We start from the raw sequence: 14699 nt of genomic DNA, 5'->3' as shown, positions 1-14699 counted from the left end.
AATAGCCATCTCGAGTGGTGTTAACTGCAGCACGAATGGAAAAGTTAGATTATGTCCACCTGCTGCAGTTTACAGGACTGTTGGGAATCAACGAGTCTCCCGGTTTCGGGGTAGCTCACAGGCCTGGTTGTCTTGAAGTAAAAGTAACAGTTGCACACTGATCTGTGCTCTCGGTTTGTTGTTGACAAGACTTTATCTGAGGTCACAAGAAGTAAAGTCCTGGGAATGGGCTGAGCATTGTGTGGATTCTGCTTTGTTCAGTCTGTCCCTGCTGTGTAGCTACTGCAAGCTAGCAGCTCTCTGGAGATACAGGCTGATGCCAAGAAACACAAGCAAATTAGTGTGCAGTGTTTTCTGCTCTGGCTGTGCTGAAACTGACAATTAAACTGCACGTCTGCTCTAAATTTTAGTTGAGGCATCTGCTACTCATAGTCCATAGCTGTGTTCGACTTCTACTTTGAAAATATGAATCACATTTGTGCAGGTGTTTTGTTAATTTTTCTCAACCATCTTGCACATGAAGATTTCTGAAAGTTGTTCCAGTAATTTTCTGCTCTTGCAGTTTTTGAGGGGAAAGACATTTTTTAATCATACCCAGGCCAGTTCAAAAGTAACAGAATCCACCTAACAGCGAGTATAAATCTTACAAATAAACACCTTACTGTTGGTTTAATCCATATAAATAAATAAAATGTGAAACTGAGAGTTTGTGGTTTTACAGGGAGTAATGTCCTGGAGTCTTTGTAGGCCAGGTGGTTTCAGTTTTTATTGAACAAACAAGATAGAACATGTTAACTCTTACCTTTGGAGGTTATCTGTTTCCTCTCTCTTACAGAATTTATGCAAAGATAAGCGTCTGCCGGCTGTAGCTGCGGACATCTTTAGTGTACAGACTTGAGAGTGGTATCGATCTTCTCATCTAACTCTCCACAAGAAAGCAAATGAGCATATTTCCAGGATGTCAAGCTGTTTCTTTATGAATCCGGTTGGCATTTTGGACTCTGCTCCGAGTTGACTTGATGAAGTCAGAGGCTAAAACTGAAGAAAAAGGGCCAAGTTTGAAAGCCAAAGAGGGCGAGATAGAGGGGACAGATGAAGAGAGAGATGACAGCAGAGTTAACAGGATGGAAACATGAATTGGTCTTGCTTGAAGGGCAAGAGAGTACAGAAGATGGTGGGAAGAGATTGGACACAGCCACAGCTGAAGCAGAACGCGCTCCGCTAAAGCAGAAAGAAGAGGTTAATCAAATGGTACAGTAACGCACAATAACGTCTTTGTGGAGAATCCGGTGTTTGAATCTAAACAATGTTTCATTTTCCAATTAAATCTCTTTGACAAAGACGGCGAGTGTTGAAACAGGAAGACAGCTTTAGAAAAGCGAGATAAAAGAAACCCAAAGTACGTAATTACACGGCCAGTTAAAGAAAATTAATGGAAACAGTTAATTTGAGAGGTCATCTCTAACTCTGAAGCCATGACAAAGCGTTTTCTCTCTTGCTCTTAGAGTTTCTCTTCCTCAGACATATTTCAAGAGAAACCATCAAAAACAGGCCTGAGGATAGAGGAGGCACAGGTGTTTCTGCTAACATCAGTGAGAGATTTGGGGGATAATAAAAGAGGAACAGGGCTCATAGATGCAGCTAAATCCACCAAAGATCACAGTTTACTTTTTGGCTCTTTGAGACAAAAACAAGAGGGTTGTTGATGCTCTTACAACAGGAAAAATTTTACTTTCATCCTGCTCATATAGACATTTCTGTACGTTCATTTTCACAGCCTGGTTTCCTTGATAATGTCTTTTCCAACAGATGGGTAAAATTGTTAAGTCATTGTCCTTCAAAGAGAGTTTTTGCTGTTTTGTCTCTGATGAGATCTGCATCAAGAGGACGTGATTGCTGACTATGATAAGAGGCAAAATTAAATATGGGGAATGTCCTTGTCGGGCCAAACAGCAAAGCAAATCGTGGTGCCGATAGCCAGAGGGATCCTTGCAATGTGAAAGGCAATTTAATGTTTTATGGCTCATTTCTGAGGAGACGATCATTTAAAGGCAATAACTCAAAGATGAAAATTAAACATGAACATTAAAAGTCATTTAATAGAACACATCCTGCGGCTGTCTTTGGTTCTTTTAGTTGTTCAAAGCCTAGGAGATTTAATACACACAAAGAGAAATGTTTTGAATTTGATGCCAGCACAAGATGATGTTTGATGATGTGAAATATGGCTTTCACCACTTAGAGCCAAAGCACGGAAGCCACCATCCACCACTCATTCAGTTATACAGGTGTTTTTAATTATTTTGGCTGATTAAAGAATTGATGAAGGCCCACCATGCTCTGAATTCTCTTTTCTTTAGTACTTCACTTTTTGCAGCTAGTATACAAGAGATCAATGCACTTTACTCTTTTGTTCTCACAGGAAACGATGATAAGCAAACCGCAACCTTGGAATGACACAGCCAATAACCAAAATGTGTCTCCCATTTAATGACATTTTTAATACGTTTTTGTGTCACAGGGTTTCACCACCATCGCTAATTTATTTCAATATTTTGCAGCTGTGAGAAGTGTTTTTATTCCATTTGTGCACTGTGGGGTCCATCAACAGCACATTAAAACATCAACTGTGTGTGCATTTTGTCTTATTTGAGTAGAATTTATTTTCATTTAAGGATGATAATTTTGTCCGGTGGGAACCACATGCATAAAACCATCTTCTATCTTTTAGTTGCTGTGTAGGACACAGCTAGATTTAGTTCATGCACCTACTGAGCATGAAAGTAACTGAAACCACCTGTGTGGATGTGCAGAGCCTTTAAAAGTCTACTGACACTGACACGGACACATCACATTAGGAAAAGCAAAGGTGTAAATCCTAAAATTAATGTTGGCTTGATTCTTTTTAGCTGCTTCACTTTCAGGGTCCTGTTATTGTGCCCGCTGGCTCGCCGCCCTGACTTAGAGGGACACTTGAATAGAACAGAGACTTCATTAATGTTATTAGTTACACCACTGCTCTTCCTGCACCCGCTGGCTCATGTCAGCAGCTCTGTCCCAAATCCACACTACAGAATAATTCTGCACACTAAAAAAACTTGATTTTCAGAGTTGTGTCAATTAAAAGTAATGCATTACTGCAGTAAGTATCTTTTTAGTTACTCTATAAATATATACTTTGAATAGCTGCTGCTGGTAATGTGCTCATAGCTTTTCTTTCAGCTTTTGTTGCAGACAAACCAAACGTCTGCAGTGGTGGAGGTGTACTCCAGCCCCCCAAATGATTTCTTTAGCACATTTCCATTTTTGCATATCCATTATGTTTGCACATTTTTAATTTTTTTTTTTTTTTTTTTGGAGGAACATTAGTGTCTTTGTTATGATTAAATAGCAGTGGCATACTGAAGTTGCAGTTTGATTGATATTTAGCAAGTAACATATTATTTCCTGATGTCTAGCATACTGTAAAGATTAGTATACTGTATGCATCCATCCAGCTCCCCTAACAGTAATCCTTTAACCATGAGTTCAGTCCCTTTTCCAGCAGCTTTGTTCCACCTCGGCACCTTCTGTGTAGACATTAGCACTGTATGTCCTGCACGTCTCCTCAGCCCCCAGAGAGGGGATGTACAACGTACCCAGAGCCAGCTTCTGGAGCTGCGGTGCAGTCAACCAATACTCCCTGCAGGTGATGAGCAACCCTGTCCTGTTGAGGTGGGACACCTTCTTCTTGTTTGTCTGGAAGCCCACCTGGGACGGGTTTGCCAACAGAGACCCTGCAATGAGCTTGAATGATCCAGACAACACAGTCCACAAAGGTCATAGAAACACACAAGCACATCTCTCCAACACGGTAATGTGTCAAGTCTGTGAAGCGTCTCATACAAAATCAAAAATGCATATTCAGAGTATTCAAAGTGTAATACAGACACATAAAAAACACCATCAAAAAGGTATAGCTCAGCTAATTTTCTTTATTTTACTGTATTTTTAATCATATCAACCTGAAAAACTGAACAAACTAACACTTTGTTAACAACCCTATGTTGTAAATGAACCTTCTGCCTTGAAGGAGTTGATGTGGGTGCCATTAAGACTTAAATTCTTCCTATTTGCACACATCTTCAAGGTATTTATTTGCAGCTCATAATTTCCCAGCAGCTTTTTTCACTTTCACCCGATTGCCACACCCATCAGCTCACCTGCTCCTCATTCCCCTTCATTAGCTCCTCTAGCATAAATCCTGTGCCTGCCCTTCATACCCAGAACTGTGTTGAGTTGTCTGTTGGGGTTTCTCGTCCAAGTGCTGCAGCCCCGTTTTGTATCCAGCCTGCAGGTCTAACTTAGTTTGGAGGCTTGCCTTCCTTTTAGATTTTTGTCTACTAAGTCCCTTTAGACTTGCTTGGCTTGTCTGACTGCTTGTCTGTTACACTAATGAATAAGGCTCTGACTATCTACTCAGTAAACTCTGCTTCTACTCAGCCTGCTCTGCCTGTGCGTTGAGCTGCAGACACTTCTGTGGGGGCTTTGTATCAATTAATTGGGAGGCTGCTCACACACATGCACTCACACACACATGACCAAGGTAACTTTTAAACTTTTAAGGAAATTTAAAGAAAACCAGACTTGAGAGATGAGACTCTCCGTATATGGCAATGTAAATTAGTATGTTCGCTTTTCACCACACTGTTGCAGAGCGTTTCATATAAAAACAAGCAGCGGAGATGAGTCCACTGACATATGTCCAGACTTATTGCTGCACGTGTGAGTTAGCTTGCATTTCTTGAGAAACACATCATTAGCTAAATATGTTTTGGTCCCAGAGATGGAAAAATAAAGAAAGAGGAACATGAAAAAGTTGCAAAACTGCCAATGTCAGAGATATTACATCATTAGATCATCCTGTTGGTGGGAACGAGCAGCAAGAAGGAAGTTTCCAAAAGTGCTTACATCCCTAGAAATTCAATGACAGCTTTCAATTGTCTTTTTACTGGAAAGTGTAGTAGTGCTGATTTGTATGGCACGCCATCACATCCTATTCAAAAAACTGAAGTGCTTTTAGTCCATCTTATGTGGCAGAGAGGGGCATTAAAGGTATATTTAGGGTACCTGCTTTAAATCATCCTTCCTGTGATGTTCACACTGACGCTGCTTTGTCTGAAATCTCACACAGACATGATGATTGATCATCAGCACAAATCTGTCAGTGTGTAATGGAGTTATGCGGATAATTGTTTGTTTTGTTTCACAACCAAACTCATCATCCTGGAGAGGCATCTTAGTAAACTCTAACTGAATGACAATCCTGCAGTTATCTGCTTTATATTGGATATTCTGACAGGAGGAAGGCAGTTATCGCGGCTTCCTGGGTTCTAGAAACCCTTCAAATTGGATGAGAGCATCTGCCGCTTCATTAAGAAATCCAGCCAGAGGATGTTCATTCTCTGAAAATGAAGATGCAACAGACTTGAAGTTGCCCTGTGGAGTTTTCATTGTAAACAAAGATGGTTTTCTTTATGTTCAGTGTTTCCCAACAAAATGCATTGTGTGTGTTAGAAGGCCTTAAGGCCTAACAACACACCCATTGCAAACCTCATAAAACATTTGTAAAAGCCTTTTTCTAAACCTCTGCATTGTTTACATCAGCCTGTGGTTTTCTTATTCTCTTTTATTGGTGCACTGTTACATTTTTACAGCACATTAGCTGCACCAGCTGACAATATTACATTGCCGCCATGCTCGTGATGTGCATGTACATCCTCATACTGTAGATGTGCTGGTACAACAAACATGAAGACAATGTGAGGCTCGAATTATTGCTCAACAGCGCAGCTCATGGTCGAAAATGTAAACAAACCACCTTGGTTCAGTCTCTCAAAATAGTCACAGTCATAAGTATTGCCACATCTTGGTCCAGTTCAAGGACAACAATGTGATATCTGGTCTTTTACGCTGGTGATTGCCTGTCAGCTGACTACATACAGGATCTGGATGGCATGAGGACAAAGGGGAGGGCAGGAAGGATCACTACTGACCCTGTACAAACTCACCATCTGTTCAAAAAACCCTTCTTTTGAGACACTGCTGACCCATCAAGATTAAAAACAGGAGGTGGTACCTGACCCAACCAGCTATTGCAAAAGTCTCCTTAAGATCTTGTGGCATTTCTTCTAATCGTGGAAAACAAAGGCTCGGCCACACTATCAGTCAAAGACAGAAACTGTGAACCAAAAATGATCTTGCAATTCAACGTTCTTGAATTTTCTGCACGTCTCCTTAAAGCCATCATGACCACGTTAATCAACTGCAGACCACAAGAGGCTGACATGCTCACAGGATTATCAAACGTATTGCTTTGATACTGCCACCAGTGACTGAACAGCAACGACTGAAGGATGTGTGGAGAAAACAGCTTTATTACTCCAGGGGCAACCGACCCGCAGAACTGTAAAATTGGTCACAGAAATGGTATTGATCTGGATTTTCAAAGCACTGTTGTGACTAGACTCGTAATGCTCCTTTTGTAAAAGCTCATTTTCTGACCCAATCGACCAGCTACATGTGATATTATTATACAAAGTGTGAGACGCTATTGTCGCATCTAGACTGAACGGCAGAGGTTTCATTAGCACCGTGTAATTCTGAAAAGAAAAATCATCTTCATCCTGTATAGGATAAAAAATCTTTTCATTTTTTAGGGAGTTTATTCGTAGAAACCTTGAGAAAATCACCCAGCTGAACACCCTGTCCGTGAAGGAGATCCCTCTGCAAAGATTAAAAATTTCTGTAACTGATCCTGAGTCGTGCAATCGGAAATAAACATGGGACTGTCCATTCACAGTGCAGGGTGACCTTGTTGGAAACGGGAATGGTCCTTACACAGATCCCCACCTGGGCTGCAGTGTAATGGAATGGGAGATGAGGGGATGAGCTAGTGCAACCAGCTTCAGCAGACAATGACTGATTGTCTGGGGAATGCTACCTAACATAATGCATTAGCGCAACATAATTGACTTTAGTGCAAGACAAGATCCCCAAGGGCTAACAGTTTAGCCTCAAGGTCACAGTTTTGGGCAGATTTTGCCGCAAGTATGAGATGGTGGACAAAGGGGTAAAATACACAAAGAGATCCATTATCCTTGACCTTGCTTATGGCAGCGTGAATTCAAAAGCACGACTCTCTACACCTCACAGCAACTATGGACCCCATTTAATGGAATCCAAGACAATTTAAGAGCTTCTCCTGAATATTCTGCTCCAAGCTTTACAGGGATGCTGAGGGATTTTGCTGGAGAAACGGTGTGTGTGAAATGCAGAACGCATACATACATCTTCCTGCCATACGATTATTCCATCAGGAAATGTGGCGGTGGAAGCGCTTCTGTCATCTAACAAGGCTCGCTGACCGAGCCTGGCTTCAGTCTCTGGCTGAATGACAGCATATTTAGTGTCATCACCCATCAAGCAGCTGTCAGTCTGCTGTGCCTCTCGCCCTGATTGATGGTCACCCCCCGGTGTATAGTGAACACTGAGCCACCGACCACTGTGTCACTATCTGCGGCTAATGACCTGCTCGAAGGCTTCCATGACTGAACAGAGGGCAAAAGTTAGCTGCATTTCTGTGCCAACCAATGCACATGTAACATAGCAAACGGATAAACAACTTGATATGATAATTGCAAGTTGCAGTGGAAGCTGCTGATGGTTTTTATCTACATACGCATAGATTATTTCTATTATTCATGGCATGTAACTGCGAAGGGAATGATTATTTACACTTTATTGTTTGTGTAAAACTTTTTCTAGCCGCAAGGTGGATCCTGGCATTTTATCCTGGGATTAGACTGTGGCACAATAAAGCTAGCAGGAGAATTCATGCATTTATTTATTTATGTTAACTGAAAGTCATAGAGCTCCGTATGTGCAGTCAGACTATGTGATGAATGTGCACTTAATGCTCATTCTTGGTGAGAGATATTAACCACTGTTAATGTTTAATTCCTAGATGCAGCGGGATATGAAGATGGACTCCACTCAGTCCAATAACTTGTCCTGATGGTAAAATGTTCATCGAGGAAACAGCGTGTGCAATGATTTGCTGTTGTGTGGCACAAAGACATTATGCTTCAGCAGCAGTCCACAATAAATGAAGAGTGAGTTTTCAGTCAAATGTAATGTTTCAGTCGGTTTGTTACACTATAAAAGTGGAAAGAGAAGTGAAAAGTTTTACCAGAAAATGGCGAAGAGAAATCTTTCTTCTATCATGTGTAAAATGAGCTAAAATCTTTAATCCCTAGTGGGTAAGCCCTGTATCAGCTCCAGGGATATAGAGGAGAAACTGACTGGATATTGGAATTAAAAAGAAAAGGAAACGATTTTATTGTGCGTGTACAGCAGCCCGTGATTTTCACTCACATAAAGTGGGAAATAAGTGGGTATTCATTGTTTCCACTCAATGTGAAGACAATATCCAAGCAGTGTGAAATGAGCTGAACAGCTTGATGACCAGTTTTATTTAATAATGAAAAGGTGTTACTGTGTACGTGACTGTGGAAAAGGGTAAAACTCAAATAAAAGAAACATAATGAAAGAGCAGCAGAGAGCTTTTATTTCCTGGGTATTCTCTCCAGATCTTTCCCAAGAGGCCTGTCTTCCAACAGGGCCTTGCTATTGAACATGAAGGTACCCTTAGAGCTGTTTTCCACCTGTCAGGATGTTTTTGTGTCTGCTGGGGGGGGGGCAGTACCCATGTTTTCCTGATTGTAGGATTAAACGGACGAGGTAAAGATAGCAGGATAGAGGTGGCATCAACAATCTGTCCTCCAGACAACATGAGAAAACAGCTGTGTTGTTGTTGATGGTCTGTTCAACATCATCTGGTGACAATTTATTTATACCTGCCACCAAACTGAAACAGGGAACCACCAGGTATGACAGACAGTTTGTATACTGGCTGTTTATATTGTATTAATGGATCTTACATCATATTTATTCATTCCAAGTTTGCATTGTCAGCATAAGAAATATGAGAATCCAGTTCTGTCAGTGTATTAGCACAGTATGTGCTTCTTTGCTGCTGAATGGGCAAAAAAAAAAGGATTTCATACCACCAGAGTGGCTTTTTTTATATGTTGAAAAGAATGAACCAAACACTGTGCCTGAGGTAAAATTAAAATTTCAGATTATTAAAGCTGAATATGATGGATATCCTAATATTAACTATGGATCAAATGACTATGTATAATGTTGTTGGGGTCACTTGTGCTGACAAACCCTGAGATAAGTCTCACCTCATTTGTAGGTTCCCACTGCCCTTCAGAGAGTTTCAGGAACTAAACTCATTTGTTATCTGTTTTGGTTCACTGTCGCCCTCTAATGGTGTTGTTTCAGGCCACAGTAGGCAGCTGGTTTCTGTGGAAAAGCTCTAAAAACAAACTGTACACTACCTGCCCAGCACCATACGAAGGCAGACATAGTTAGTGAAGTTCATCGTGAGCATGGTGGAACATTTAGCAGCGAACTAGCCAGATGTTTCACAAGGACTCGGTGGAGACCAAAAACAGAGCTAAAAGACAATGAATAGTGACCCTCATTCTCCAGATGGACAGAAACCTGACTCTAAAAGAATGATACTGATGCTCCATGAATGCTGCATGTGTAAATAAGCAACCGCTAAAAACTAATTAATACCAGTGTCGTGTTTTTTGTGATTGTTTTTATAGACCATTTTCATATATAACATTTGATATTTGTTAGATACTTCTACTGTAGATGAATTGCCATTGTTGATGGTAATTGTCTGGATTTCCTTCAGTGTAACCTTTAGGGGTTGCACCAGGAGTGGCCAATCAGATTTCTATGCCATTCTTCATCAGTACCAGGATGTGCCCCCTGGCAGTCAAAGATATTCAAAAGGGTGCAGCAGTTACTGTTCTCATTATATTTTAATACATCACTTGAATACTCGATGATGTAAAAATTCAATAAGCACTTTTAGGTGCTCTTCTGGCCCTCATTTGGGCCTCACAGGGTGCGAGAAGAAATGAATTACATCGCTATTGGCCATGAAGATTCATGATGAATATTTCATCAGGATGCCAGGGAATTCTCACGATTGCTGTTAATGACAAAGCGTGCCATCTGCCACAGCAACAGGTAATTTAAGGAATCCATCATAATCTGCTGTCACAGATGTGAACAGAGAATGATACAGTAACACTGCAAACAGGCTGCAGACAATACCCAAATGTCTGATTGTCAGTTCTAGAAAAACAAGCGATAAGTTTGCCTTCTGAGCTCAGTACAGTATGTTGCGGTCTGGCCTGGTGTCTTTCGGCTGGAAGAGGTATTAAAAGCAATGCCTAATACATTCAACAAATGCCTGTTTTCATCACATTTTAACTGACAAGGTCATACAGCATGATGACATCATAACCCTGTTTGAGGAGGGTCATGTATAAACTGGTGAGTGGTACAGTCTGACCGGGCCAAGGACAAATTAGTGTCAGGGAGGCTGACAGAGCCAGAGCAAGTGCTTGTGGTGAATGTGAATTGTGATCATGCATTTTATTATCAAATATTCATGAATCACTGTGCATTACAGCCCATGTTGTACGCCAATGTCTAATTGCCAATTACACTTGCAGCTCACAGAGCATGATGGTGAAAACGATAGCGAGGCCAACAATGTAACAGAAATGGCTGAAATTCATGTGTCAGGTCATTTCTTAATGCATCTTTGACCCAAAACCGTAAAAATAATAATGAGCATGTTTTGAAGGACAGTTGAAGGACCCCTTTTGTTAATAGATAAGTGTAACAAGGTGACCTCAAGAAGAATTTAATAGAGAGCCGCACGTCCATCCAGAAAAAACACCATCAGTGGGGATTAAGACATGTGTCATCTACACTGACATCTTAAGAGCCTGTTTTATGGTGGTGAATCATGAAAATCACACATCCTTTCCTGTCAATACGAGCCTTTTTTATATGTATCACCCTGCCTGCACCCTATACTCTGAATACTCTCTGCTAGAGAATACTTATTATAATTTTCCATTGTTTGTTATAATGTATTGAGTGTGGCAATTTTTATCTTGAGCAAATATTCAGCGAGCTATTTTGCCTGAGATTTCATCACATTTTCTGTATAAACAGTGAGAAAATATGTAATACATATAACTGAGAGAGTGTATGTGTTTAAAAGGCAGAGGCACTGTCCTATAAAAACCATGTATCTCCAAAGGTTTGTGAATATATATCAGACTTAGTTCTCACTATCACAACATATGCTAAAATGCACGATTTTCTGGATTCAAGAATAAAAATTCTTTCAATTATTTCATCATCTTCATATATTAATGTTGCTATTGTTGTTTTACGTCCACTCTACATGACATCTGCATGTGCGTCCCACATCCTACAGGACCGATCCCTCCTCTGTTGCTCCTCCTGACTCCCTTGGCTTAATCATATTTGTGATTTTGGGCTATATAAATGAAGCTGACTCGACTAAGCTCTCCGCTGACTGGTAGCTCTGTCAGAGAGGTATTGCAGTGATAAGCCAAAGCACTTTCCATGCTAAACCTCAAACAAATTGAGAAAAAAGTAAAAGACATATAGGTATCTGACACTTTTCTTTGCGGAGCTGTTACAATTCTGATCACATAAAGGCTGTCTGTGGTGCGGCCTCATAGTCTCTGAAACCAAGGGTTCTTTAGTCAATTACAAAAGCAATCAATAATCCCAAATGAATCTTTGACGGTAAGCTGTTTTGATGTAGGTGCCATTGATGAGATTTTGGAAACTTCTCTCTGCACTGTTAGTTTTATAGATTACATTTGCCATGGAGGGAAAACGCCGTTCCAGTTTGTTTATCTTAAAAATGACCCGTGTTTCCATAAGTTAAATATGAATCTCATTACAAGTAGATAGTTAGACATCTCCTTGGAGACACGCAGCTGTCTGTGAATATCAAGTAATTATGCCTGAAAAGCGCAAACAGACAGGCAGATATTACTCCGAAGAGACGTCTGACCATGCGATCGTGGATCGTCTACCATGTTTAAGATCTGGGACATCAGACTTAAGTTCATCTGTTGCACAAAGTAAATCAAGTTACAGCTACAAGACGTTTCATGGGAGCACTTCAACGAAGGGTAACAATACAAAAAAGGTCCAGTAGTATAAAATATCAGTGCAGTGCCAGGCTGTAGCAGAGCTGGGAGCAGGTTTCTCATTGCGGCAGGGCTGGACGGTCAGTCGGGCTCAGGATGTCGTTTCTCCCTGGACGACAAAAACGACTGATGTCCTCATTGCTGTGTATTTCCAACAGGTTTCTGTGGTCTCTTTCTCCCTTCTCATTACTCGCTCCACAACCACAAATCATGAGCCGTGTTTTGCTCTTTTTTGTCATTTGGTGCCACTGGTCAGCAGGTGCCACCGATTGTTACCATGGAAACATGGCTCTTAGTTAGCCTGGGGGAAGGGTGGCTAACTTTTCAGGCTTGAAATAGAGTAAATAGATCTTTATTTTTGTTAAACTGTCTAACTTTAGATTAATAAGAGCAAATTTTAGACACAGCCTAATACTATAGACCGGTCTAAAATATATTTACGTCACCAGACAACACACATTCAAGTTTGACTGTAAAATATGGATTTCTATGGATTTCTCCAAATCTTATCCAATCGTGGCAGAAAAAATGAAGACGGATTACATGTCTGGGGCCGTAGTGGTCCTGTGGTGGTTGGTGATCCTCATCCTTCCTGCTGTGCTTGTCTGGGCCCTCTGGACTGACTGCAGGAATCAGTCCTTGAATTTAGAAGAGATTTCCTCCATCCAGCGCTGAATATTTCCATCTTGACTTCCTGGATGTCAGCAGCTGTGGTTTTGATGTCTCTTACCTTCCTGCTTTCAGGTCTGTTGCCTCTGCAGACAAGCCTCAGCCCTCCCTAGAGGCTTAATTTGATGATGATAGGATGGATGGCAGGACTGAGGTGCTCCTGACCAGCGCCAGCCCTCAGGCTGGGATGATCCTCTCCCCACTGAATGACCACCGTGGCTCCCTTTTCACCCTGGGAGGCATGTATTTGCCTTCTACTTACAGCTGCAACTGTACAGCCTTCGATTGCAGTATGCAGCTGACGCTCCCAATTCATAAAATATTGGCAAGTTTGGGTGTGAGGAGTTTGGGAGTGACTGAGCTACTCACAGAGACTTCCCTGGCTCACCCAGAGGAAAAGAAACATCTGCGTTTGGCTGTCGTGCAAATTAAAGGACAGTCTTGTTTTGAATTTCTAGATTTTTTCACATTTTGCCATTTTTGTGAACGTTATCCTCCCATTTGTGTTCTTGCTGTTTTATTGAGCTTTTCAGCTTTCTAATATAGCTGCATGTGTTGTATGCTCATTTAAAAATTTGTGCTATTAAATACTCACGCACGCAGTGCATGTGTTTGGACATTATTCTGTTTGCTGCACACAAGCACAAGCTTTAGATTTGACCAGTATGCTGACATTTTCCAAAATCATTACCATCAACTTCTTTTTAGAGCAGCAAATTACTGCCTTGGGTAAAAAAATTACCTGATGTCTGTGCTACTATTCACCATGTGGTTCCACAGTTTTAAAGACTGTGTGAAAATGATTAAAGCCTCCAAAGCTGAGCCATCACATATCCATCGTGTAGTGTAGGATCTGAGAGAGAACAAAGCCTGTTATTCCAGTTTTAAGAAGTTTGTCTGTCTGAGTACAGAGCCGGCGGGAGGCTCAGGTGCAGCAGAGAGAGACAATCCCTTCACGTTTAGAGGGGAATAGATCTGTCAGTCCTAAACCCTTGAAGAACCAACCAGTGGAACCACATGCAGCTCTCTCGGCATTCGCCACGATTATCTTGTGTGAACCAGGGTGGAAAGATACTAACGCGGGGCATCATCATGCAAGATGCAGGCGTTCTCAATGGGTGATGTTTGTGTTTGCTGTTTCAGATGCATCACACTGAACATTGATCACATTTCAGTGACTCATACAGCTGATTCTGAACAAAAAATAAGGGCGCGTGCTGCTTTGTTTCAGGTTTGAATAATCAAATAAGTGTGCTTCCCATAACCCTCTCTGTGGGCTTGCTCATCATTAGGAACAGGGTTTTTTTTGCATGAGCAAAGTCTGATTTGTTCTGCAATCTGTTGTCAGATTTACGTTTTTCTTGTCTCCCATCAATTCGTGGCCTTCATAAGATTCCAAGAAAAAATGTCTTTACATGGAAAACAGGTTAATATTTGATCAAGCTGCTTTAATAAGCGAGTGACGTGTGAAGAGAGTGAAGTGACTTTGCTTTCAGTTGTTTCTCCTGCAGTCACCTTTCTATATTGTAAATAAGCTGAAGTCGTTTTGAGTCATTCTTTTAAACACCAACTCTGTGTTTTAAAGGAACATTTCAACATATTGGGAAATAAACTTTAGATTCAGGTGAGAAGATAGATACAACTCTTCCGTCTGTATGTTAAGTTCGAGTTAAGTATGAAGCGACAGCCAGCAGCTGATTAGCTTATCTTAGCATACAGTAAATACTGGAAGCAGGGGGAAGAAACTAGCCTGGTTCCATCAAAAAGGAACAAAATCTGCCCACCAGCACCGCTAAAGATAACTAGTTAACATGTTATATCTTGTTTGTTTAATGAGGGTTACATACTATTTCT

This window comes from Chaetodon trifascialis, chromosome 20 (genome assembly GCF_039877785.1).
Source record: "Chaetodon trifascialis isolate fChaTrf1 chromosome 20, fChaTrf1.hap1, whole genome shotgun sequence".
Lineage (NCBI taxonomy): Eukaryota > Metazoa > Chordata > Actinopteri > Chaetodontiformes > Chaetodontidae > Chaetodon > Chaetodon trifascialis.
The sequence above is the reverse complement of the archived record's forward strand: the minus strand, read 5'-3'. Positions refer to the sequence as shown.